At 53.7% G+C, this 27,617-nt stretch overlaps 1 protein-coding gene and 2 long non-coding RNA genes across 8 annotated transcripts in view; all 3 read right to left on the bottom strand.

Moving 5' to 3' along the window:
• The window catches only part of Fam53b (family with sequence similarity 53 member B), a 102,407-nt gene that overhangs the window by 18,872 nt on the left and 55,918 nt on the right, over positions 1-27,617 (bottom strand). The gene's annotated exons all lie outside the window — the stretch shown is intronic.
• LOC125345964 lies at positions 96-24,834 on the bottom strand. Its single transcript, XR_007209827.1, has 3 exons — positions 24,823-24,834; positions 17,940-17,943; positions 96-1,048 (listed from the first exon to the last, which is right to left on the bottom strand). It is a non-coding gene; the product is annotated as an uncharacterized LOC125345964 (long non-coding RNA).
• Positions 3,479-16,168, bottom strand: LOC125345965. Its single transcript, XR_007209828.1, has 3 exons — positions 16,158-16,168; positions 8,434-8,437; positions 3,479-4,516 (listed from the first exon to the last, which is right to left on the bottom strand). It is a non-coding gene; the product is annotated as an uncharacterized LOC125345965 (long non-coding RNA).

Here is a 27,617-nt window from a genome sequence, read left to right as displayed (position 1 = left end):
CTGGCCAACTGTGGCAAAAGCAGGCCAGTTTTGAGGGTGGGGTGATGGGGTGATCCTATTTTGCCTTGACAGAGGAGCAGGCTAGCATAGTCCAGATGCCACCTTCATGAGCGTGGCACCACCCTGCTGTAGGAGAACCACCTGTGAATTGGTGTCGGGACAGAAGGGTGCTCAGGCTGGCTTGCAGGCATCCTACTTGACTACAACCATAGCCAGACAGGCTAGTGTCCTTTGGCAGCAATGTCCCCCCCCCCCCCCCCCCCCCCGTGAACAAGAAACTGTAGATCGCCAGGGACAAATGTTCCCGACAGACACATGAACAGATGTAGTTTATACTCACTCTTTTAAAATATCACTCTCAAGAGGACGAAGGTGACTTCTCTGTCTGTGCACTGAAGACTGGTTCTCATTGCAAAACTAAGCATGCACCAAGCATTTTCACCACATTTGTTCTGCAAGGGGCGGGGGGAGGATCCAGAGGAGCCCTTTTAATATGATGCATGCCTCTGGCAGTCAGGCTGACCGCCTGGTACTCGGCCCTTGTCTCGTTAGTCTCCGACATTGTCCCCTCAAAGTGAGACCTCAGTGGTTTCACAGAAGCAAGAAAACCGCATTCCATTCAGCAGGGAGGTAGGGCCTGTCTAGGTGGAATCGCTCCCATGCTTCATTTTTTCATTGCTAGCTTGAGAGGCTCTCAGAAAAAGATAGAGTGAAAAGGACACACAAATTACAAACAAAAAGTCCCTTCCTTGATGGCCAACAAGAAACGAAGCCAATTCTCTGTCTCCTGAGAGCGATATCAGCTACTGCAGTGCTTGGGTTCACACAGAGCCACAGAACCAAGAATCCCACTTACCTAGCTGAAAACAAGAAAGAAACGTGTGTGTGTGTGTGTGTGTGTGTGTGTGTGTGTGTGTGTGTGTGTGTGTGTGTGTTTTCTCGGCTTCAGAACAATCTTTTCTCTCTGCAATAGGCAGGACCATGGGTTTGAAGCCCAGGAAGCTTTATGGGGTTTGGGTAGTCCCTGGTATTTGCTTCTTACAAGTGGCTACACCCCTCCTAGCAAACCTATAAGAATCCATACTAACTCACTCAAAAGTCTGAAGCATGAAAAGCTGCACTGCTCACCACCAGGCAAGCCCAGGAAGGGAGGGGAACAGGCAAAGGACGGGGAGAACTGTGCCAATTAAAACCCCTGAGCCCCAGGGCCTTTCTCTTTCTCCTTTTCATCCTTCAGCTACATTGTGTCCACCGGCAGGCAGCAGGTTCCAAAGGCTCCTGAGTCTCAGAGCTGGCAGCCCTGCTCCAGGCTAATTAAAAGCCTGGTTCCCTCCCAGGCTGCTCTTGGAGACTGGAGGTCAAAGGCTCAGAAGTTGAGTCACAATTGTGTGTGCTTGGCGGACACATGAAGGGAACAGGGCCCCACACGGGTATGGAACCCCAGAAAAGGGTGGCCCCCTCAGGGTCTTCGGACTAGCTGAGTGTTCCCTCCAGATGTGGTGGGCGGTGGGGATAGAATGGACCGGCTGTGGCTCAGTCTTGCCAGCCAGTGATTGCTACAGCCACGGTCAGGCCCAGACATTGAACAGCTGTTTCTGCACAGTGTGGTCACAGTGCCTCTGAGCCTGTTTCTACAACTAAAAACATGGCAAGCAGGAAAGCCAGCTCACCAGTGGGCTGGGACAGCAGAGTCACAGCGCACTCCCAGGCCCCAGTAGCAGTTAAGATTACGGCCACAAACCTAACACTTCTGGTGGCCACAAAGCCCTGCAAATGCTCTGCCAGCGAACCAAAGAGCCCAGGGTCCTTACGCGCAGATGCAAGGCACCAAGAGCACCCGGGGCATACTCCTTACCCCCCTCCTCCTTTCCCTTTAAAATTCCAGAATAGTTCCTAGCCCAGACATGGACGAAGATGTGGGTGGCAACTCTGTTCTCTCCGCACAGCGCTAGTTAATTCTGGCTGACCTGTCTGGCATTCAGCAGCCCTTCTCCAAATGAACAGGGTATCCAAGTTGCTAAGCGCATGGTCCCCCCATCAGGAACGGCTCAAAATCGCACTGTTCAAAGGTTCCTGCCACAGAGGCAGTCAGGGAGGTGACTTCCCTAGGGGTGGGGGAGAGGATGGTGATTTCCCAGTTGGCTGTGGGTGGGGGTCAGAGGAGAGCAGCAAAGCCCCAAAGCTTGACCTGAGGGGCGGGTGGCACCTGAGGGAGGCAGAGAAGGGCCAAGAAGGCCAGCTTTTCATCCACAGCTTGCGGGGAGGGGACGGGGGGGACGAGGGACAGAGGCAGATGATGTATTGATCCCTCCGTGACAGGATCCAGGACTGCCCAGGGTCCTGAAGGGCTGCCTCCCAGCGGAATGGAGGTGAGGCGAGTTGCTGGCAGCATAGAGGCCAGGCCCACGAGCAACAGGAACCAGCAATGGGGCCACCTAGCATGGGGGAGCTGCACAGTAATGACCAGGCTGAGCCTGGGTACCTATGGCCCCATAAGCAACTGACCTGGGCCATTGGTGGGAAAATGGGACCTTCCCGGAAGCCACACCTCTATCCTGTGGTAAGGTCTCAGAACAGTTCTCCCACAATTCCTCAAGGGAATAATAAGAATCGTTGGTCTAGCTTGTTCTTTTAATTATTCCTTTAATGGGACATTGAGGGCAGTGATGAAAAGAAACACCGATTCTAACCGAGTGCTCCCTCAGTCCTTGCCGAGAGTATTAAGTCTTGGTTCTTGAGATAGGCTCAAGGCATCAGGGAGGGCCCAGTGTGGTGGTGGTGACATTATGCACCATGCCCTAGACAGTCTAGTCCTCGGGGTGGGGACAGCAGGCAACAGTCAGTGCGGAAGGCAGCCGGGTGATGGCGATTGAGCAGGGTTTGGGGCAGGCAGTTGCTAAGATCATTTCAAGGATCCCGAAATCCCAATTAATGGGTAAGATGGCTCGGCTCGGTGCTTTGACCATGGGACTCGGGTGCCTTTTCTTATGAAAAGCAGCAGTGCACACTGCTGGCAGCTGTCTGGCAACATGCCTGCCTGCTTGGGGTCACTGAAGGGACTCAGGGAGATCCTGGCCTCACCCTGGGCCATGCAAAACTGGTCTGCTCCAGCTGTTGGGAGACCTGGTCTCCTCAGCCCCATCACAGCAACTCTGACATCCTTCATGGTCTGAACTGTGAGCCTGCATGCTGGTGGGATTTGTTTGACTTCCTGTAAGGAGACGGGAAGCAGCAGGATGGATGTTCAGGGATTCTGGGATAACGGCTGCTGTTTCTTCCTGGCTACAGCAGTGCCTATGTCAAAGTCAAAGTCTGGGCACATGGGCACCATTCTTTCTAGGTCTTTCTAAAGGCCTCATCCAGGGGATCTCTGGGGGCCCAGGCACCCTTGTGACAGTGATCTGTCACCCTCCCAGCAGGGGCATCACCTCACATAATCTCCCTGGGGCACCCAGGGCCGGAGACTTGGCTCCCCCTGGAAGGAGCAGTCAGGTAGGAAGGTGGGCAAGCAGTGCCCCCCAGGGGAGGGCCGAGAGCAAGGGATCAGGGCCAGCGCATGCCGGGCACTCAGCCCGTGCCAGGCACTCTGCCAAGCACTCTGGAAATACTATCTCATTTTATTTGGACCGTTTCCCTGAGGGGCTCAGCTTTATTGTCATTTTATAAATGGAGAATTTGGGCCTGGGTAACTTGAATGATGGCTAGCAGGGGGGCACTGCCAATCTCCCCATCTGGAAGGAGCCTGCCCTGAGCTCCAGCCTTGGTGCTTTTTCTCCTCCCCACCCCACACCCCATGCTCTAAGGACCAAGGGGCTTCAGGGACTCAGACAGAATGCAGATTTGTACATTTAGAAAGTTCAAATCAAGTACAAATAACTGTCAGGTACGCAGGCAGGGAGAGAAAGGAAACACATTTACTGAGGACCTACTGTGCTGGACCTTTTTCAAAGGCACAATTCAATCCTCCTAACAACAGGGAAGAGAAAGGAACATCACCACCATCATGCAGACATGGAAGCTGAGAATCAGAGAGGAAGGATCGGTACCCAGTGTGGCAGTGGGGAAGGAGGAGAGGGCAAAGAAAGCCTACACTATTTCCAGCTCACCCCTTGGGTCCTGAACCTCCTCGGGGTCATCCCAGCACCTCCCTGGAAGGGCGAGTGTCCACCCAAGAGACACCTGCCTGAGATGAGCCAAGGAGCATGTCAGCGGCGTCACCCGTGAGACGCACGGTTAGGAGCTTTACCACTCAGGAGTTGGCATTGTGTGGGGTTCGTCCTCTCCAATGCCAGGACAGCCAGGAGGGCTAACACTGAGCATGGCAGAGGCCACATGAAGTTGCCAGTCAGCAGGGGCACCAGGGTGGAGACAGGGATGGGAAAGGAACCGGGTGTGGGTAAGGGCAGTGTCAACAGGAAATGCCCTCAGAACTTGCGCTGTAGCAGGCCGAGGCCTGGCCTTCTCCCACCGCCCCCACACTAGTGTTCTCAATTCTCCCTCAGAGGCTGAAAGTCTGCTGGCCTCCGTGGGGCAAAACAGCACAGTTTCCTTCCTCAAGCAATCCTCCCCCCAGCAGCACCCGGGAACGTCAGCCTGGGGAGGGAACAAAGCACACAGAGATTCTGTTCCAGAAACCCTGAGCTGGAGACCTCACCGAGGACATGGCAGAGAGTCAAGCTGGGGACAGCACACCTCTTAGATGGAGAGGGACAGATGGGCACTGGCCACCGCCAGACTCGCATGCCCGCGGAGCCCGCAGGCTCCAGGGAGGGACAGGCCTGGGGGATAGGAGAGGATGACTCTGCCACCACCTGCCACAGTCATCACTCATCTCCTTGCCCTGGGAGCCACCATCGCCTCATCCGTAAGATGGCAGTGATGGCTCTGTCCCGACTGCCTTGTAGGACAGTGTCAGGCCTAGAAACGTAAACTGTGAGGCTCTGGAAATGACAACAACAGGAAGACACCAGCAGTGCCCAGGGCTGAGCCTTCCCCTTGTTAACAGCCAGGCACTGTGTGCAGGCCAACCACAAGCCCTGACAGCTCTTCTCTGTTTTGTAAGGAACACTCAGGCTCAGAAGAGTTAAGTGCTTTGCCCAGGGTCTTACAGCCGAAAGTCCAAGCCAGAGCCTGGACCCGCCCACCTGCCCTGTCTGCTTAGGGCTCCTGTGCGGCTGGCTAAGGGGCCCGGCTGGGATTAGTGAGTGTGGGAACCTGCCTGGGACCGAAGAGTGAGGAATGTACCAGCGTCACTGGAGGCCAGAGGAAAGCGTAGGCCCAACAAGCCTCAGGGAGGGAGGAAAAGACAGGATAGGACCGGTGAGAGAGATGAGCAGAGCCTTCCGACCTGCAGAAACAGCTGAAGGGAGGCTAGGAGGGTGCCAAGGAGGAAGGGCAGGTATGGTTGGTGCGCAGGCATAGACAAGCTCACTAAGTGACCTTGGGCAAAGAGCTCCACCTCTCTGGACCTCAGTTTCCCCAGATACATAAAGACAAGTCTTTTTGAACTCAGACCATAGGCTCTAGCTAGGGCCTTCTGCGCGTTACTTCTTCAGCCTCAAAACCGGAGTAAGAAAAGCAGCTCTGGTACATACTAGAGGAAAGCACCGTCGTCCCAGCCAAGGCCTCTGGGCTGGGGATCGGCTTAGGCGGAGCAGGCCGGGCCCCTGCGCCAGCACGGGCGCACTGGTGGGAACCAGTACACAACCCTGGCCCACTTCCTCTCCATGAGTCAGCAGCCACTTCTGCCAGCAGATTTCCATCACGTGCCGCGGAGAAGTGCCCAAATCCCCGAGCAGCACAGATGTGGACAACGCCAGTGCCGCAGGGGTCACCTTCACACACTGCCGCAGAGGAGTTACAAGGTGAGCACGCCCTCCCCGAGATACTCTGGGAAGCGTGGCCTCCGTTCCTCAAATGCCCACAGCCCCCAGGGGCCCTGCCACGTCTACATCCCCAGGCACTGTTAGTCCCACTTCGCAGATAAGAAAACTGAGGCCCAGAGAAGGAGCCTGTCCAGGATCCTGCAGCCAGAGAAGGACAGAGCTGGCAGGGAGCCCCAGGCCCTATCCATCCCCAGTTTCTTCCCCTTCTCGTGCCTGCAGATCTCCAGTCACCTATTAGGATATTTATAGCACTAGGAGCCAAAGTGGTAACAAGATGATTTGGAGACAGGTACAGACGACATAATTACCTACCAGGCAATTCTTCTCCTTAATGGAGCCAGAATATTTTATTCTTAGTAATATAATTTACGTATAGGATAATTTTACCACGCTGTATGCTCTGCCCCACTCTTCAGAGTAAGTGCTAAGGAGACAGACCTTTCCCAACAAGGAAGAACTTTCCACCAGTTGGAGGAAGCCAACAGTGACCAAGGCCTTAGCGAAGGGACAGGCGCCCGCGCCCAGGTTGATGGGCACCTGAGAGGCAAACTCAGCTATCTGCCATGCTGAGGCGGAGAGCCAGTCCCGAGGCTGAGCCTTCTAAGTGCTCCAGGGAGACTCCCCGGATGCTGTGAGGCGGTGGTAGGGGCGACGGGAAGGTGATGATCATGGTGATCATGGTGACAACAGTTACTGCCCAGCGTGGCCAGGTGTGGTAGGTGACTCAAGCAGTCCTCTGAAGGTGGTGCCATCCTTCACAGTTCTGTGTGTCCAGCCCCTCTGCCCTACTCAGACCCAAGATTTGCCCAAGTTTATTCCTGCCTGAGCTTAGCAACTGCCGTGAGGCTAGAAAACCCCAACGTTCCCCCTGCTCTTCCTCCACAGGTCCTCACCACCACAGCAGTCAGTGCTCACACCACTGGGGTTCCAGTGTGCTCAGCACATCCAGGCCTCCCCATCAGACAACTCAGACCCAACTCACCCATCAGAACATCAAGGCCCTCCCTCCTCTCAGAGTCTGCTCTGCTGTCAAGTGGCAGGGAAGGCTACGGTCACACGCTATGAGGAGAACATATCCCCTTATTTGGAAAAAACATAGCTCGGGTACTATCCTCAAGAAAAGGGCTCATATTGTTCCCAAAGGAAGTAATAATTACCAAGTATTCAATGAGAAAAGCGTGTGTTGTGGGCTGGACACTGTGCCGTTACTTTCATGCCAACGATACGGTACCTAGAAAGACCATGAACGTTCCAAAGCCTCGGCCTGGCCCTCCCACCCAAGCTTGGCTCTGAGCGGTGACACGGTGCTCACACCAGGACTGAAAGTAGGTTGTCCTGGAACCCAAGCTCTGGGAAAGAGACGCTTCCAATCCTTTCCGTGCTGGGCTGACGGGGAGGAAAAGGCGCTCCCAGGGAGGGATTTCTGAGTCCCCAAGGGTCGGCAGTATGAGGACGGCGGCGGGTGATGAGGGCTGATTTTCCACTTACAGAAGAACAAACAGAACACAATTCCTGGAGGGGGATCCCAGCTCTGATTCACCGCTCCAGTTCCCCTCCTGCCCCACCCCTGGGAGGCAGGGCTAGTGATGTGGGAGCTCCAGAACTGGCAGCCAGGAGGAGCTGAAACAGCACTACAAAGGTCACATTCAAAAACCCCAGTGAGTGGTAAAACACAAGGGACGAATGGGGTAGGATGGAGACATAAATTTGCAGCCCTGGCCTCCCTAAGGTCTCTTGACTTTCTGCTCCCCTGGCCCAAGTCCCTGGTTTTGGAAGCCAGCCTGAGAGCAAGGGAAGGAGGAGCCGTGTGACTTTGCTGCCCTGTTCACATTAGGTCCGAGGATCCTGTTGGGGTGAGTTAGCACCAGGGCACTGGCTTCTTTTAAAAGCAAATTAGGCGGGACCAGCACGATGATTACTCTGCAGATAGTTAAGCATGATTGGATCACAGGGCCTGAACCAGTACCCTAGGGGGGCGTTCCCAGATGCACATGGGCCACAGGCTTCTGGGACGTCCCTACTGAGGCAGGAACACAGGTGGCATCCGTGCCGCAAGGCCCAGCACCGCCCCCCTCCCCCGCCCAATCTAGGGGCCCACTGATAACTTCACTGCCACACCAGACACTCCTGACTGGAATGGGAGGGCTGTCCACGATGTCCTGTCGTATTTAGGTGGCAAGGCTATATTCAGGACAGTCACTTCTACCACACAAACCCCAGGACGCTGCTGTGAGGACACCCCCTCATGGCAGTCAGCCCATTGGGAGGCTCAACGCGTCTACATGAATTCAGATTTGGCATCAAGACCCACTGGGGTGACGAGGGCCCTGAGGGCCACAGCCCTTGCAGATTCAGTAGGAAAACCACGGGCTCCCGAACTTGATTTCTGTTTACTTGTATGCACAGAAGTACTTTGTCCCAGGAACTTTGACAGCACCAGGACTCATGGGCTGCTGACAGGCTTGGGATTCTGGAAGACATCCCCCTTGAGTGGCTTTGCCACCCCAGTCCAGAATACAGGAGACCTTTCAGTGGCTGAACCAAGCACAAACCTGCAGAACGTCTTCTGGAGGGGTTCATTCAGCACAAGAGGACAATAAGCTCCTGCTCTCCGCTGGGCATCCTGACCAGAGGGAAGCTTTCTGCTTCTCTGTCCACCACCTCAACCCCATTACCCATCTTATCTTCCCAGAGCTCACTGTCTGCTATGACCTGATCATACAATAAGATTGGTCTGATATGACTGTCTTCGCTGCTGCTTATAATCTCCCCATACTCATACAGAAACTTCCAGAGAGCAGGGCCACTAGCATCCTGTTCCACATTATATCCTCAATGCCAAGAGCAGTGGCTGCACCGAGTGGGTGTGTACCAAACAGAAGGGCCCCAGGATAGATCCATAGAGAGAACTTGCTTCCATGGTTTTTGTGTGCCCAACGCATAGTAGGTCCCCCAAAAGATGTGCTGGATTCAATAGAAAGTGTGAGAGAAGATTGAGTTAAGTTCGTATAGGTGAAAGGAAGTTTAGGGGGAAGTCTGGATTCTACCCACTGGAGTTAAGTCCTAAGACCTTGGAGACAAGACATAAAATGCAGGTGCACCTGGGCTTAGTCACATAAAAGCATGCGCCAGCTATGTAGGGCAGCATGGAAGCACAGCAGCCCCCCCCCCCATGTCCCAAATGACTATGGGGCTGAGGGCCCCCCAGGAGCCCTGCTGGAGGGCAAGCCTGGGCATGCCCGGGCATCCTCGGCACCCCTGAAGTGCTAGCTCTGGGAAACTGACATGGTTAGTGCAGCTGCCTAAACTGACATGCAGACTGCGAAGTGAGAACAAAGCCATGACAGCAGGAGCCACTGCCCCTTCGGTCCTCTAGAGTCCCGGTACAGGACCTGCAGCAGAAATGTCTCCATCTCATGGATGAGCTGCAAACAGCTGGCCAACCTGTGCTAGGTGTGGCCAGTCAACCTGCTCTTTCTGAATGACAGCAGGGTTAAATTAGATGTGACATGTTTCCTGCACTGGTGGAGTTGTTTAGTGTTAAGACGTGGTATATGTGGATTATTTATAATCTGTACTTGAACCTGTGGACTCAGTGGGTCCCTGGGGCTAGACAGAATGTCAAGTCTCCATTCAGTATCATAGTTTAGAAAGAGTACTACAAAGAACTACACTGACAAACAAAGATGGCCACCTATGCAAATAGTTTTCACAGGGATTTCACTTTTTGTGCTTTCATATTTCTTAATTATAAAGTTGGGAGTTTCTTTTTGCCTTTTGAACTTCACACGTCTTATATGAAACATTTGTTTTGTAGCCAGGACAAACAATAAGTAATGAATATGGGTATAATCTTATTTATTTTTAAGACAGGACTTACTACATAGCTTAGGTCGGACTTGGGCCGGAGTGACTCTCTTGCCCAGGCCTTCTGAGGGAGGTCTACCCCGCCACACCTAACTTGTAAACTACTCAAGTAATTCCAGCATCCTAGAGTGCTAGAATTCACTATGAACTGGGCACTTGTCATAAGCCGTAAGTCCTGAGGGTGAGAGAGGCATTCTACTTAATTCCTCACTCCATTTTACTGATGAGGAAACATCGCAGGGAAACTTTACTTAGTGACTTGTTCGAATCCCACAGCTACACCACACCTGGCTCCATCTGCTCCCCAAGCCTTGCTCCCTGTCTATTATTCCTCAGCCTCCCAGTGGCCAGGAAAGGTGCTTTCTCTTCATCCTTTTGCCACTAGGCCACGAAAAGCAGCTTTGATGATACAGGTTAGACTAACCACAAGCGGGGAAGAGCACCTGAGGGGACACCCTGGTAGCATCTGGGTCATGACCAGTGGCTTCTCTCCCACATCAGAATCAGGTCAGTTCCTAGCCTGCCCAGCAGACGCTCCTAGGAGGGGAAGTCTGGGCGAGACTGGGGAGAGGCTATGCAAGATACTCAACAGAGGAAAACACTGGTATAAGGGCTAGGAATATGGCCTAGTGGCAAGAGTGCTTGCCTTGTGTACATGAAGCCCTGGGTTCAATTCCCCAGCACCACATATATAGAAAATGGCCAGAAGTGGCGCTGTGGCTCAAGTGGCAGAGTGCTAGCTGTGAGCAAAAAGAAGCCAGGGACAGTGCTCAGGCCCTGAGTCCAAGGCCCAGGACTGGCAAAAAACAAACAAACAACAACAAAAAAACACTGGTATGTTTGGGGATGGGGGGATTCCTGGCAAAGGAGGTCTGCCCAAATCCTACGGTATGTGCACTGTGCTATGACCAACAAACTTTCAGGACCAGAAGCTGGTCGCCTGGGCAGGGTCCCAGGCCATGGATTCCAGAAGACATATCAGGCAGCTACCTTCTTGTGCCTGGGCACATGCCCAGGCCTGGTAGCATGGCAACGAATGTGGGCCATAGTCTCGGCAGTGGCTTTGGTGTTTAGTAAACTCACCTGCCCTTCATCCTAGCAACCTGGCACGCTGAAGGGCCACAGCCTAGTGTTGCGGGGAGAGGAGGCCAGAACCATACTCCTCCTCTCCCCCACACTCCCCACCTGCCTGTGGCTGGAGTTGTGACCCTGGTCAAGCCACTGTGCTTCTGGGTCCTGGCATCACAATAACAGTATTTGTCACAGAGGGTGACATGAGAATTAAAGGGCCAGCACAGACATGGTATTCAAAGCAGAACTGGGCACACAGTGAGCACTTTATGGCAGTCATAAAGTGTCCCTGGGAAACTCTGGCACATGCGTCATTCCAGCTGACTGCTTGTGCCCCCAGCGCCGTCTGGGAAGGGGGCAAGGTGATGCACACCTCCAACATCTGATACAGAGTGTTCAGTCTTACGTTTATAAGGCTAGGAAATTAAGTTTCCTTTGGAAAATTGTGACTCCATGTGCCTGTGGTCTCTGCTCCTCAGCTACCATACTCTGAATCTTGAGCTGTCTCCCCAGCCCCCTCCCGGGGGTCAGGGAAGGTATGGAGGATAAGCTTGCCAGGACTGCAGCTTTACTACTGCTCATGGCTGGTTTCACCTCCACACCAGCTGCAAAACAGGGCCTGTACCGATGCAACTAGGAACTTTCCAGCCATATTCCTGCTCCCCAAAGATGCCCCAGCTCCTTAGCAGCCTTCCAGCTCTTGGCTGCTGCTGAGGGTTGCTCAGGCAGAGATGGCCCCAGCCCTGGGCAGCCTTGGTTAACTGACTAGAGGTGAGGCGCAGGATAAAGGCAAGGCCAAGGGAGGCTTTTAAATGCTGGAGCCAGCCAGCCGCACCCTCATTTTTACAAAACTGCTGCAAAAGCACCTCCCAGGGCCAAGTCCTGGTACCACAAATTTTACCTTCTCTAGCAACTTCTGAGCTGTCTGTCTGCCCCCCCAGGGGCCAGAATACATCTGGTCAGCAAGGACACTTCTGGGTCTCCAGTCAGGGAAAACTTTCTGGAGTGATGAGAATACCAGAGCTGCCCTGGCTGTTTCGGTTGGGGTTTTGATTTAGTTCCACTATACTGAATGCCAAAGCCCCACCAAAATGTCTTCCACGGGTGAGAGCAGGGGACGTGGGCAATCTTCTCTCTGGCCTTTGCTTTCTCCAGCATGGCAGTAACCTGAGGGCAGCCCAGGAGAGAGAGCACTGGGACACGGGACAAGCAGCCCAGCAAACGCACCAGAGCAAGGCAATCGCGGGAACACGTTTCATTTGTACAAAGCCATCCATGCCTTTGTGCACGGAGACAGGCAGGATACATAGCTCATTCCAATGCGAAGCGACCTGACAGCCAAGACGTACAGGCAGGGAACGCTGCTCTTCTGCAGCTGCAACCCCGTCTCGCCCACCAATGTTATTTGCCACCTGAGGAGCAAAGGAAGTCGTCTCCCGCCCCCCCTCCCCGCCCCCGCCCGGGAGGAGCCAGAGTTGGGTGGGCGTAGCAGAGCCTAAGACAACTGGGTGGGCCATCTTACATCACCACCACATTCCTGACCACCAAGATAATAATTCCTGGCCCTTTCAAGGACCAGCAAATCCACTTACTTTCCAAATAGGGAAACCGAGGCACAAAGCCATCTAGATGAGGCACCAGACAGTAAACACTTAGGCTCTGCAAGCCATCTGGCTTCTGCTATAATGCCGCAGACCTGCTGTGAGAGCGAGGAGACCAGAGACAATGTAGGCGCCACGAAGTATGTGCTGATAAAACTTTACAGACACAAAGAGCAGAAGAACATGGTCTATGGCCAGTAGTTTGCCAACTGTGGATCTAGCTAGCTCGCGGTGATAGCTGTCACACTCCTAGATGAGTTCCTCAGAACACCCCAAGTAGTCCCAAGATCTATCTGCAGAACACTACTTAGAACATTCCAGGGAGCTGTATCACATCACCCCGACAGAGCCCCTCCATCGGGCCTCATAACCTGCGAGTTCCCCCAAGCCCCTGCCAGCTCCTAGCTCAGAAATGACGCGAGTCCTCACAGCCCTCCCCCTACATAGGTTCAAGGACCCCAGGAGGAGAGAAGCTCCGCTCACCTTCGTCCCACCTTGTGCTGCATAGGAAGAGACAAACCCAAACCCACCCGCCCACAAACCAAGCTTCCTTGTCCTGGGACACGGACCACACTAGCGCTGTGCTCCTCCCACGGGAAGGCAGCTACATGGCCCCTCCCCTGTGCCACTGAGTGCCCCTTTGGGCCTCCAGGCTGGAGCAGGAGGACACGTCCAGGTGCGGACAAGAGCCCTTCATTCATCCCACACCACCCTTCATGCCCGCCCCCTTCAGGAGGCATTGGGCTCCACCACTCTGCCACTGCATCAAACTCAAGTCTTAGATTTCAGCACTAAACCCATTTCTACCCACTTCTTCCAGAGGGATCACAACTATCACCGCAGACTGTCTAGATGTCTCTGACAGCTAGTGCCACAGAGGCCAGCCCGGGCTCTTTGGATCGTGTCCTTAGAGGGCCCTGAGCCTGGCCGTTTGTCCCCCTTTTCACAACGGGACCCACATGTTCATCAGGGAAGGCCCAGCCCATCCTCACAGCTCCGTGACCCCAGCTTCTGCTTGCCTTAAACCACTGTTCAGACACTTGAGATGGAATGGGCCTGGCACCTGGAGACCTGTCAGGGCTCTGTGATGCAGAGTACAAAAGCCTTGGGCCGGGCATCAGTGGCTCACGCCTGTAATCCTAGCTACTCAGGAGGCTGAGGTCTGAGGATTGATACTTCCAGAACTTGGGGGAAACCAACCTCCATGTTCTTCACACAGATCAGTGTTTCTCTTCTGATACTACCAGTCATTGCTTATTTATCCCAAATAAGCTCCCCCAGGTGAAAAGGAGCCATAGGAACCAGAAAGGGTCATGGAGGTAGGTGCTTGTACGCAGAGGGGCAAGGCTCAAACCTAAGCTTGTTCCCTCTTGTCCTTGCCTCTGAATGTCATGCTGAGTGAGGCCCCAAAAGACGACGAGCTATCCAGGGCCGGTCTCCATCTATACTCTTAATCTGGGCCCAGCCAGCATTGAAGCTACGGGTGCTATCAGACAGAAGGTCAGCTCTGTGCTGCTTTCTCATGAAGCAGAGTCAGCAAGGGATCAGGCAAGCTGTGTCTTCTTCCACCGCCTCGTCACTGCCCTCCAAGTGCAGCCAAGTGCATGTGACAGGAACCGTCCATATTAGTCATGACATGCTGACCAAGACAGGAGTCATACATGTGGTTGTCTGCATACTGACCAAGGTTTCAGGAGCAGGGGTGGGGCTGGACCAAAGGAAATGTGTGGTTCTAGAGAAAGGTTCCTGAGATGAACCATGCTGTCCTCATTCCTAAAAGAAAGGATAGTGACAAGAGGCTGAGCAGGCAGGTGACCCAAACCACAAGGCAAGGAAAAGCTGGCACAGAGTGGTGACCAGATAAGGGTTCAGCTTTAGGACAACCCCTCATCCCTAGCTGTACGAGTAATCTACGGGGGGATGCCTAGGACCAAAGATGACCTCCCATGAAAGGTCACCTTCTCCATCTCAGACCCTTTCAACAGTACGAGAGCACATGAGCCAGCTGGTGATCTTGCTAAAATACAGGCTCCCAGGTGGCAGGTCTGGGGTAGAGGGCCATGTTGGGCATGTTAGGCTAGGCACTCGCTGAGGGAGACAGAACACAGAGGTGGAAGCGAGCCATGGTGATTCTTAGGTCTTTAACAAGGGTTCATTGTGGGTCTTACTTTGCCCCACAACACTCTCTTCCAGGGGCCTACCAGCAGCACACAGTTGCCCCCCACACCTGCCCTGCAGGATACTCTGGAGACTGGAGACAGTGCTCTATGCTTGATGGAGATGTAAAGACATAAAGGAGAGTTCAAACTCATCTCCTTCCATCAAGCTAGGATCCTTGGGCCAAGATTCCAAGGTCCCTATCTTTGTCCTATCTTCTCTGCCTGCATGAAGACTGCAAGGCACAAATAAGTCAACAGGCATCGGTGAGCAGAGGCCACAAGGGTTTCCAGCCACAGCACCAACGCTCCTCGCAGTACTGGGTGTGGAGTTCACACGCTCATACCTCCACTGCCCCAAACACCTATGTGGTGAGCAGGCATCCCTCTCCATTTTAGAAAGGGGGAAAGTGAATATACATGGACTGTCTCCCTTTTGGAGTCAACCCTGGGACGGCTCAAATGCCAGCAAACTGAACACAATTCTTCCCGGAGCCTCATGCCACTTCCCAGAGCCCCATGGGGCAGCTCAGGGCTCTGCATTGTCCACTACCCAGGGCTTCAAAACTGACACCAGCACATGAAAGATCATTTGTCCCATCTTACCAAGTGCTAGGTGCCTGGGGTCTCTGAAAGGGCAGGCTAAGCCACCAAAGGACTGGCACAGCATTTGGGCCACCCTGGCATGCTTTTTACTCCAGGAAACTAGACAATTGGGGGTAGGGGGGCATGGCACATTGGGCGAGGAGAGCAGAAGAATGGGCAACATGCCCAGAACCATCATGTGCTGCCTTTCTATCAGGACAACAACGCCCTCAAGTCTCCAAAAGTCTCAGGAAGCTGTTCAGAGGATGGAACTCAGGCACGTGGCAGAGTCAGTCAGCTGCCATGTCAACACAAAGTCTCCTGAAAAAAAAAAAAAACAAAAACTGGCAAAAGGCCAGACCTGACTGTGCTCAACATCAGGCATCTGGACTTTCTCTGTGACCACAGCCCCCCAGTGGAATGGGGGAGTCCTGGATCCTGAGAAATGGCTTGGTAAGCACCTTCTATGCATGGGCTCTGCCATGCTCTTTCATGTGCCAACCAATAAACTCTTCTCAATTTCTACACAAGAACTGAGCCACAGTGAGGTTGTAGGACCTGCCCTATCACATCAGTGATTGAGGCCAGAGGGAGAGTCCAAGGCAACTCCAGCTAGCAGCCCTATCCTATGGCCCTGGTCCTAAACCCTAGGAATTCCTCAAAAGCCTTTAGGCCCAAGTAATTCAAAGCCACTAGCTCTCTGCATGGCTCCATAACTCCCTTCTGCACGAAGGGCACCAAACACACAGGCACAGCCTTCCCTTTCCAAAGTTGCCTTCAGACAGATGAGGTACAAATCCCTGGGTTTGTACCCAAGCCAGCCCTGGCTGTCCTGCCCATGAATTAAATGCTAAGAAATGGTTTGCTTTTGTCATCTTATTTCATCTTAGCAAAGGTCAGCCTACAGAGCACAGAGCTGTGAGTACCAGTCACACAGCCCTCTCCACATGTCTAAAGGGATGACATTGATACGGTGACCTCCAAGAGGCCACAGCTGTCTTCTCTACTGCTGCATCTCTACTGGGGAATTCTCGCAGTGAACACCTGACACAGCAGGATACTTGGTAGACTGAGCTGAACAAAGGGAATTAACTCAGAACAGGTCCTCAAGAACACAATCCCTCCTCTTACTCTGACTCAGCTTACAGGTGGCTTCTAGACACAGCTGTCTCCAATCTGTCCTCCACAGCCCCAAGTGCTGTGCAGCTAAGGATGGGTCCCACACATCTGGTCTCCCTGGAGCCCTTAACTCAGGCCCTTGTACATAGCTGGTGCTCAATCAATTCATGCTAAATTCAGGGTTGTTGAAATCTGTAGCTGCTTGAAATCTGAGGACCCAGAAAATTCCCATGGACCATGTCCCCGAAGCCTGCCAGGCAAAAGAAGCTACACGCCAGACATTCTGCAAGCCAGACATGCCTTCAGGAGGGGCAAACTGGAGCCCAAATGCCATTTTCCAGAAAACTGGCTGGGAGGCTGTCAAGTGTTAAATACAGGACATCTCTCAGAAGCTTCTGCCCTCACCACATTCTCTGGTGGGCCATCCCTGCTCCTTCCCGCCTCTCCCAGGCTCCTACTCATAGCTGGAAGGCTCCACTCCCTGCAGACCAGACTTGGAGCTGGGGAGCTTCACAGAATCTGGCTCAGGCGGCTCCCTTAGAGGATGGACACTGCCTGGCCAACAAGACATGGAGAAATGACCCCTCCTCTCAGAATCCCCGCTACGGTCTCTGAGACTCCCCAGACTTCCTGCCCACGCCCCCTCATTTGCTGCCACTCCCCAGCTCCCCAGCCCTGCTCTGGCCACACACCAGGAGTGTCAGGTGGAAAGAGGCTGCACAGGTACAGTGAGTTCAATGGCAAAGAGTCCCGCCGAGACAAAGGCAGAGTACCCAGGGGAAATGTTCTCCTCATCACTTCTGACCTAGATGAGCCCCACAGATGGGTGGAGCAGGAGAGCCTATGTGTATCTGGGTCCCTGATGGGACAGCCCTGATCCCCTTTGTGATGGCACCCCAAGTTAACGACAGTGAAATCTCTGTTGATGCCGCAGATGGAAAGATCTCGTGGAGAAAGGACCATCCTGCTCAGGTGTCCAAGGAAGAGTGGTGGCAACCTGCCCTCGAGGCCTCGTCACACCTGCCAGGTCTGGGCACGCTCCACGTCAGGTGGCCTCCCATGCCGCACAGTCTCGCGTCATGAGGAAGAGGACATGGGCACGGGGGTGGGGCAGTGATCACAGGCACGGGGGGGGGGGGGGTGGCAGTGATCTAGAGCCACTGCCTGGTGGATGGCTCACCAAAACCCTGTGCCGGTTCCTCTGGCTCTGGAGGACACCCCACCCCCACCCCCGCCACATCGCTACACTACCATCATGGAACACAAAGCTGAGAGTGGGGCCCGGACTTGTCTGGACCCATGGTTCTAAGAGTTAAACCTAGGAAGGCAGGCCTTTGAGAGGTGGCACCACGGGCCTTGGGGGGCGCCACAAAGACATCAGAGGCACTCACTGCTCTGCCACTTACAAGCAAACAAAAACACCCCCCAACAGTAGTTCACTTTCTTCCCTCCCAAGCAAAATGACAGAACAACATGCCCGAGGTGGGGCCCGAGGTGGCCCACAGGGTAAGAGCTGGAAGCTTGACCCCCACAGCCAGGCCTAGGCCGATGTGCACCCAGGGGTGAGAGGGGAGGACCGGGTGGCCGTCCTGAAGGCCACCAGCCCGCCTGCACAAGTGGTACTCCTCACCCCAAGAGGTCCTCACCCAAGACACCTGACTTGCTGCCTCACCCTGTCCCCGGCGGGGGCCCTGCTCAAGTGCTTCCCCCCCATGTGGTTTCACCCTCACGTGTCTTCCTGCCACGACCTCTGTGCCACCGTTTCCTGGAGCATCTGAGGTCACGTCCCCACAGTTGAAAATAACCGCAGCAGTGAAGTCAGGCAGTGGACGGGGCAGCCCCATCAGAGCCTGGCTCCAAACTGACTGACACTCAAATCTGGGAGTTAGGACAAAAGCCTTCTCTTCCCCAGGGCCCTGCTGACCCTGTGAGCCCCTGCATCCCCAGCTCAGGACCCTCGGTCAGTCGCCTGATGCCCCCTAGACATACTCATCTGTCATCTGCAACGACTACCTCCACAAGGCCTCCGTCCCTCTAGCGTAAAGCTGGCCACCTCCATCTCCTTCTCTCCTGCTGGGCAAGCCCAATCTCACCAGTCTGTTAGAGCTTCTTGACGGTACACATTGCCATCTCAGATGGCCTGGCCTGTCACTTGCTTACACGGTGTCCATCCCTTCCTGTCCCGTGGGCACATCCTCAGGGCCCCGGCAGAGGCCGGTGAGGACGCAACAAGAGAAGTGAACGCCGTGGGCCTACAGGAGGACTTGGGCAACCCGCAGTCATGTTCCAAGAGGCTGCCCCTAGGGAGGGGGAAGGAAGGCCGGCCTCCCCTGCCCACTTCCGGTGTCATCACTAGCCCCCAGCCCGGCTGGGAGATCCAGGGAGCGCTCCGTTCTCAGCAGCTGCTGCTCCAGCACGCTCACGCGGACCGCGCTGCCCTCTCCCCCGCTGCGGGGCACAGCCCACCCGAGGCCCGCAGACTGCAGGCGGACACACCTCAGGAAGCTGGCCTCTGCCCTGAAGCCCTCAGCTTCCTGCAGTTGCTTCGCCACGCACATTCTCTTCTTAGCTTTCGGTTCTTCGCAAGCCTCACTGAGCTTCCTTCTCGCTGACTCCCTAAAGCCCAATATGGGGGTAAGGCTGGCTCCAGTCAGGGCCTGGCTGGTCCCAGGGGGCTGCCACATTCTCCCTGGGCATAGAGCTCAGAGCAGCAGGACAGCTGTTCCCCCACCTACTCCATGAATAGCAAATGCGCTTCAGCATGGGGCAGGGGTGGGGGGGGGAATGACTCTCGGTGACACACACTCATGTGAAGCTCTGCTACTACTGCTTCTGGTGTGGCATTATTTTGGAACCAATCATTTCTTTTATTTTCTGAAAGATTGAATTTAAAAAGAAGCCATTCCCCGCCCCCCCATCCCCAAAAGGAATTCTCCAAGAGTACCACTCTAGCTTTCAAAGGAGGCATTGTTAATCTTTTGGCCATACATAGGCAATTAACACTCAGTCTAGTCAAGCCAGGCTTCCTGCAGCCTCAGGGACTGCAGCAAAATGTTTGCTCTTCTGTGTGGCATTTGTGTTTCTCAGCTCTCAACTTCAGCTTGAAGCTGCAAAAATGGGTGGCAATACAGCATGGCTGAAACCACAGAATGTTCTTTGAATCACCTCCCATCAACAGGGGAACACTGTTAGTGCCATGCTGGGGAAGACAGAGGGCTATGATGCAAAAGGCAATGCAGGCCAACTGAAGGTCTTATGTCGTGGCGCACCCATGTAGGCCAGCAGCCTGCAGAGCCCCGGGGGCAAGGCCCAGGCAGGCTCAGCTCTGGGCCTGGCTCCGTCATCAATCACACATTCATATCAGGGACAGCTCTGTGTCCTGCTCTGGTGCTCATAGGGCTCTCACAAGCCCTGCAGGCCCCATGATCATCTAAGGGCTTAGAGACACTTCAAAGGAGTCCGTCATTCTGACGTCCGTGGTAAGATTGCAGAAATAAGACAAGGAACTCCAAGCTCCTCCTAGGAGTCAGGAGTCCCTTCCGAGGCCCACTGAGGATTACTGGACTTCATTCAGAGATCAGAGAGGACGTCAAAGCCCCTGTGTTTTCTAGAGATGCTGCTCTAAGCTATTGTAAACTGACCAGATGTGTCATAGCTGATGAGAGTCAGCCTGACAACTGTCCAAACCCATGAAAGAATTCTCCAGTGGCCATCATCCACCAAGTCTTCCTCTAGCCCCAAGCTGGAAATAGGGCTCCCAGTTTCAATTAGATAAGGACAGAGAGGGATCAGTAGAGGGGAAAAGCAGCCTGCTGGTCAACCACTGAGCTATTGAGGGCTGAGACAGTTCCCTGGTGATCTGAAGGCACAAAGCGAGTTATAGTGAGCCACTAGGCTTTATTTCTAGTGAGAAGATATCAAGGTCTGCACATCAGGTAACAAGAGTCATGCAATCAGCAACCCCTATACCCATTAGGAGATAACCCATTAGGGAAGGGAGTTAAAGTCATTGGTTCTGCCCAGTGAGGTCTACGCTGGTAGCTGGCAACAAGATTAACCCTTCATAGCACATCCTGTTGATCCTGCCTCCTACATGTTTCTGAAGGCCTTGGCATGCATCAGCATGTGCACTGCCTACCTGGTTTAGTAATCCACAGCCTTCCTAGCCTCCCTGCCTCCTCCAGAACCCTCCGTCCGGGCTGCTCATCACCTCCTATAGGAGCTTTCTGGGTGCTGCTGTTCCCCTTCGTCAAGTAAGTCCTCAAATGCTTCTATCCTGCACTCAGAATACAAGCCCAGCTATGAGGATCTAGTGAGAAGGTGTGCCATGCATGCCCCTGGTATACTCCGCTCCAACCACCTGGGCTCCTACCAGCATCTTCCTGACTCTGACCTCTGACCATGTGCTTCTGCCTGGGGCACTCTCCTTTTCCCATGGTGGGCTCCTACACATCCTACAGACTGGGCCAAGAGTCCTCCTCGGAGGCTTGCCCCTCTGTGGCTGCTGTTTCTGTCCCTGGCTTGTTTCCTTCATAGCTGTGATTTCAATGCATTCCACAAAGACTCCAGAAGCCTGGTGTCTTTCAAACACTTACTGGGTCCCGAGATAACCACACCCACAGTATGTGAACAGAACACTGAGTTCCCGGGTCATTTATTCGGCTGCCATATACAAGACTGCAGGCATCAAACGGGAAGAAGAACACATTTAACAACCCATGCCTTAGAAATACACAGCATTATGGATTAGAACAGTTTCCCCAAACAATTCTGAAGCTATACCCAGCTCAGCATCAGTCAACCCCAAGACTCCTTTGGTGCTCTGGAGACAGAGGCAATTGGCCTGAGGCTCGGGCAACAGGCAGATGGCCTAGGCCTTGGAAGGCCAGGCTTAGGAATCGCACCTCCAGGTCCAGCCTTCCTTAATCCTCTGAACTTTAGGGAAACCCTTATGTTGTTGCCAGGCTGCTGAAGGAGAGGCAGAGGGCATGGGCGGAGACAATGAGGGGCCAGAGGATGGTGGGAGGCTGGGATCTCTGCTGGAGCCCTGCCTCTAGGGCAGCTCAGGTCTCATCCTGGGCTGACACAGCCCCTCAGTGCCTCAGTCTTCCTTCCATTACGCGGGTAGCAATGTCTTCTCCCACCACATGAAGTGAGCATCACCTGCATGCAGCACGGAGAGCCCCAGGATCGCACACACAGGGACAGGCTGTGAGAGTCAGCTGTCACACTGAGAGCCGCGTTCAGGAGCCAGGAAAGGAAATGGTCAGAAGAAGGGGAGGTCTGCTCACCACATGTGAGTGCTGACCACAGGAACTCCTCACCTTGCACTCTTAAGGGCTTGGCGCACTCTGAATTGCGCTGATCAGCAGTGAGTAATGACCCCCAGGCCTCTCCCACACCCCCACCTCCCATGGCAGGGCTGGGGATGCCCTGGAGGGGGGGAGGCCGTGGATGGGAAAGTTCTGCTTTCCTCATGCTCACAGGCTGCGGTCTCCCAAAGCCAGGCCTCCAGGGTCTCCCAGGCCTCCGTGCCGACACGAAGCAGGCCCAGGAGCTGCACGCAGAGGCTCCCGTGGTGGCACCTGCCTGGTATGAAGAGGCACCCACCCCAGAGAGCCAGGGAGCGTTACCACCTCACATTGCCCCAAGCACCCTGCTCACAATGGCTCTCAACTGAGGCATGGAAAATCACCAGGTGGCATGAAAGGCTGCCTCCCTGGCATATCCCCAGCGGAACTCCTATTTTTCCCTTCCCTGGAAGATCAAAGCTATTGTGTTAACATTGGGCCTGGCTGCTTATGCAAGCTGAGGATCGCAACAAGGAACAAGAAGCAATCAGGCTGAGGAGGGGGCTCTACCAAGAACAGAACCCTCATCTGGTTGTACAGGCCACTGACACCCCGATCTCTGAGAGAAAAGGAAGGCCAGATCACAGCTTACTCCACAACCAGCAGGATCCTATCCCACCTGCCAGCAGCAGCAGGTCCAGAGGACAGCCAGGAGCTTCACGTGAGCATGGGAGGAAGGTAGCAGGCCTCAACTTTCTTTATCAAAGCTGTGTTCTTCAAGAGCCCACTGTGTGCCAGGTCCATACTACATCATTCCTCCTATGTTCCCCATTTTACAGTCACCCAGGCTTAAAAGTCAAGTCAGTGTCCGCCCGAAGATCAGAAGTGGCAGGATGGGGGCCAAGCCCTGGATTGTCTAACTCCAAAGCTCCAACCTCACACCACCACACTACATCCAACAGCTGTTAACTTGGCCCGAGCCTCACCTAGCCCAAGCCCGACAGCAGGAGCAGTGAACCTGGGGATCTAGAGGCCCGGGCTCCTGGAGCCTTGTAGGGCATCTGACGCACTGTACAGTTTGGGCAAGTCACTGATACTCCCTGCACATTGGAGGCCTCACCTCAAGCGAGGGGATACCACCAAAGCAGAGGCGTTGCTCAACCACCCATCAGTTAGCAGTGGCTGCCAACATGGCCCCCTCTGGGTCCACCTGAACATTACCGCCACAGCTGATCCGCAGTGCCTGTCGAAAGCAGGAAGACTTCCTGAATGAGTGCCCAGACTGCCATGGCTCAGCAGCCACAACGCCTTGAGAGCCCAGGTCTCAGGAGCCCATCCCGGAACAGCTTCTGGTCCTAGTACTCCCCTGTGCCTTTACTTTTATTTAGCATTTCTTCCGTTCCAACTGGAATTCGAGGGCTTTCCATGGCTTCCTCTCTGAGCGGATCTTCACACCCGTCTGCCCTCCATGTGGTAAAGGGTGATCCGTCTCTGAATCCCTCTTCTTGCCATCAGCACTGTTTCCCAGCATACCAGGAAGGAGGCCGAAAGTACAAAGCAGCAAGCAGTCTATAAACAAGTGACATGCTGGCCACTGGTAGCTTGGACAAAAGAAGGCCACGGAGGCTCAGGTCAACCAGGCCTACAGCCTAGGGACTTATCAGAGCACAGCTGGCCTGCAGCTGCCGGGGGCTTCCTGGACAGATCACATAGCCAGTAGTAGGAAGGGCCACTCCACACAGAAATTAAGGCCATTGTTCCTTGTTAAAGGTGGTCCCACTGACACACAGGGCACAGAGCAGATGTTGGACAGAGGAAACGTCACCCAAGGATGCTCCTGTCCAGCAAAGATCTACAGACAGCTCTGAGAATCTGCCATGAACCCTGCTAATTGCTACGGCTGCCGCTCAGCCAGTGGAGCCTGGTGGCCCTGGTTGACATGGCTTTCCTGCACTCATCACAGGACCCCAGCACTTGGTAGAGCCCCAAAAATGTGTGGCATCTTGTTTCTACCCCATGCTTCTTTTCTTCTCCAAATTGCCCTGGCCCACGTTCACAGGTCCCTCAAACATCTGCTAACATAACAGCTGCTGCCGGTTCAGAGGCCTCTTCAGGGAGAGGGAAGAAGGACCGGATACAATGTGTAGGCAGCTGCTATCAATCAATCAAACCCGGTTCAGCATCTGACCTTTTCCTATGAATGTCTTGCTTCTGTTTAAGTCACAGTTGAAAACTACAATTCGTTGCTCTGACCAGGTTGGAGTTAAAAATATGGCAAGGGGCTGTGACACCCGCATCTTTGTTCTTGTTGTTTGTCAGTCACAGGGCTTGAACTCAGGGCCTGGGCGCTGTCCCTGAGCTTTTTCACTCTCCCACTACTCACAGGCCACTTCTAGTACTTAGAGATAGAGTCTCATATACTTTCCTGCCCAGGCTGGCTTTGAACCGCTTCCCAGATCTCAGCCTCCTAAGTAGCTAGGAATACAGGTGTGAGCCTCCAACACCGGGCTTCAATGAGTAATCTTAGTTGTTGCGTATTCTGAAATCTTTGCTCACATATGATCCATGTCTAAATGGTTACACATAGCTTGAGAAGCAAGCAAGGTGTGATGATCAAACCAGGTCTCAATGAGCAATACCTAGCGTCAGTGACAGCCCTGCGGATAAGCAAGCAGCTCCTGTGTTCAGACTAGCCCCTGCCCTCAATGGCACAGGCATCTGTGCCTCTGAAGTCCACCAAAGGAGGAAAGTATTGGGGGAGGGGGGTGGCCAAGACGGAATCAGGCTGATGGGGGAACACTGACCCTCTGGGCTGCCTTCAAGCTCTTCACTGTATAGATCCAAGTGGTCATAGCAAGAACCAGGAAGATAAACATTTCTGGGCCAGGTAATACCACATTTCCCCTTCTGGGCCACTCCTCGCTTCCACTGATATGGCCAGGTCAACTACAGCCCCATCGAGACCTCTTGCCCTCAGTTTTGGCATTGGAGTTTTAAGAAAACACGAGCAAAGATCATCTGAAAGCAATTTTACCCCCTAACCACTTGTCTCATCCTTACGTGTTGAGTGAGCCAAGAGCCTCCGCTGCTGGCCAACAACAGTTGTACCCCAGGGGTGCTGTAGGGAATGCAAGGGGCTGATGGGCTCCCAGGGGTCTTTCCATCCTGGTTTCAAGGGTAACAAAGACAAGACAGGAATGCACATATAGCCAGCTTTCTGCGATGGGGGCAAATCCAATTCTGTCACCACTTCATAATCCTGGGCTTTCAGCATGAGTTCATGGCAGGAAAACCTGGGCCCCCTTTCCTGTTTCCAAGAGGAGGAGGATAAGGCAAGAGGATGAACAAACAAGTAGCAGCAAATGGCAAGCAGAGACAGACAGGAGAGTACAAGAGGCAAGAAGACCAAGAGGAAAAGAGTGCTTAGTGTGAGGAAGGGCTGGAGGGTGGGTGTTTCCTGGAGACACCTCACACTAAGCACTCTTTTCCTCTTGGTCTTCTTGCTACACAGAGATGCTTAGCAATTTCCTTAAACTTCCAGTCTCACTCTCCTAGAAAATGAAATACGTCCAAAGGGCCCTAGTGGGCCAAGCAACCAGCCAAATCCCAGTTTCTCTAGGAGGAGACGGAATGGACAGGATCCTAAATCATGTCTATGCCTAGTCACTTTTTCCTGCTAAACCCAGCTGCAGTGCAGACACGAACAGAACCAGAACCGCAGAAATCTCTGCCTCCCCCTGCTATATGACTCTCCCAAATCTCACTCTGACACCTTTTCTGCTGGCAGGCTGGAAGGGCTCTAATTCCCACCATCCTCCTGGCTGCTATAAGGACAGAAGAGAGCCTCTGCACGTTCCTATACCCTCAAGGTCTGCTCTGTAGCCCAGTAAGCCAGGGTTTATTGAAACACTCAGCTGTTCCAAAGGTCTAACTGAAAAGATACTTTGCGCCTTTAATCTGAAGTGTTCATGTGTCTGGTCCCAGAAGCCACAGGCAAAGAGACTACAGGATCACACAAGCAAGCACACTGCCAGATCAAAGGCCCAGGAAACAGACTGTGAGCCAGCTAAAAGGAGCAAGGGCCAGCAACAAACCTTTCCTTCCACAGATACGAAGAGCTGCCGACAAGCCTTTCTCCCATAGGCGTAGGTCTACATAGACCCCACAGGCTTTCTGGGGTTACTAATGAATGAAGCCACAGCACAGAAAGCGAGGGTCCTTGTGTGGGCAGTTGGTCCAGCCTCAGCCATCCACCAGCAATGGACTGGACACTACACCACTAGCAACAGGGCCATGGTTATAAACCCAGGTCCAGGCCCAGGCCCCTACACTGACCAGCCAAGCCCAGGGCTCCTCATGATCACATAGGGAATTCCCTGGCCATGGGCCTACCCCTCTTGAGGCTGGGAATCATCCAGTGGGGGTACCACTGCACGCAAAGTCTACAGCCACAGGGAGAGTAAGCTGGCAGACCCCACTGAAGATGGCTTAGGGTCCATAGTTCTATCCTCAGGGCTCTGGCCATAGGCCATTAGGTACATAGGCTTCCTGGGGACTCTCTCTACTTTTCCTGTATTCTCCCCTACCTTGGGCTCAAAGCTGAGCAAGAGGCCAAAGGCAGACAGGCTGAACCAGGGCAGCCTCCTCGGGCTCTTGCATGCCTTCCTGGATCTTGGATGACTGCCTGGAGCAGATGAAGCAATCTATACATCTGGGCATGGACCCACCAAGCAATATATTTTTAAACAGTTTCTACCCAAGTGAGGCCGGAAAATGTCTCCAGCAATGCCAGTGGTGTTATTCCAGATTGTGGCTAGTAAAATATAATAACATGTGTTAGTTGTTTTTACTACCTCTCTAGCTTATTAGCTAATAAAATAGGCTCAGTATTATAAAGCTAGCTGAGACTATGCATCATACTCAGAACCCAGGGTTCTGAGTTTGCTTCAGAAGTCATTCAGAGCCATCACCTTTCCAGACTTTTTACTGATTTAAATTCATCTGAAAGAAAAAGCTTTCTCTTGGTGGCCAAGGCATGCACTTAACCACCGTCCAGAAACTCACGTCAGAACTGTCCGCTACACAGGGAGAAAGGCACACACCCAGGGTGGAGAAAGAGGGCAGGAGGCAGGCAGGTTCTCTGTCTCCCACTTCTCTGGGGTCCTCCCTCAGTGGAACCATGCATGGCCACTGAGGAGGTGCAAGCACATCACCAGCTTGTCCACCAGCTGCTCTCACCAGAACCCGAAAGTGTGGACTCTGGAGCCAGTCATCCTCTAACCTGGAGACTTCTGTGCCTCCTCCTGTGGGAGGGGCCCCTAAGCTGAAAGAGGAACTCCGGACAAGGAGAAAGCTCCATAGACAGAAAAGTTTCCATTCCAGAGCAGAAAGAGGCCTAACTAAGACGGGGGGGGGGGGGGGGAGGTTTGCAGAGTGACAGCTGTGCTCATCTTCAGTAGGGCAGACAGCATGAGTCTGCCCATGATCCGAAGAATAAAGCCAAGCCTTCTGAGACAGACCACCCCTCACCAGCAAGCAGGTATCCATCCACCCCAAACCAAGCAACAACCCACGTCTATATAGAGAAGACTAGAAAAATGATGGCTGCACCACAGCACTAAGTAACAGAAAGACTCCCAGATGGGCACAAGGCCCGCCCACCCATTCTGACACCAATGGTCGCCAGAGCAGCCCTACACCCTGGGCCTCACCACCACACCCACATCCTCAGGCTTCCCCGGCAAGAACCAAACGCAGCCCGTCCTCAGACGCGCAGACTGTCCTGATGACCGTGTTCATCTCTTGTAGACCAACACCTATCAGTGCGGGCACAAGGCAGGGCTCCAAGGCAAAGAGGATGAAGTCCGCAGGACATGGGCACATGCCAGAGGCTCTTCTTGAAGTGATCGTGGGCAGTCACAGAGGGCACTGGTCACGGCTGCTTGGTGGTTTAACATTTTCAACAGTGTAATAAAAGAATAAGCTCCTCTCTCCATCCTGCTCTCTCACACTCGTTAATACCTGGGCCCTGATGAGCATAAT

The sequence above is a fragment of the Perognathus longimembris genome, chromosome 2 (genome assembly GCF_023159225.1).
Source record: "Perognathus longimembris pacificus isolate PPM17 chromosome 2, ASM2315922v1, whole genome shotgun sequence".
Taxonomy (NCBI): domain Eukaryota; kingdom Metazoa; phylum Chordata; class Mammalia; order Rodentia; family Heteromyidae; genus Perognathus; species Perognathus longimembris.
The sequence above is the reverse complement of the archived record's forward strand: the minus strand, read 5'-3'. Positions and strand labels throughout refer to the sequence as shown.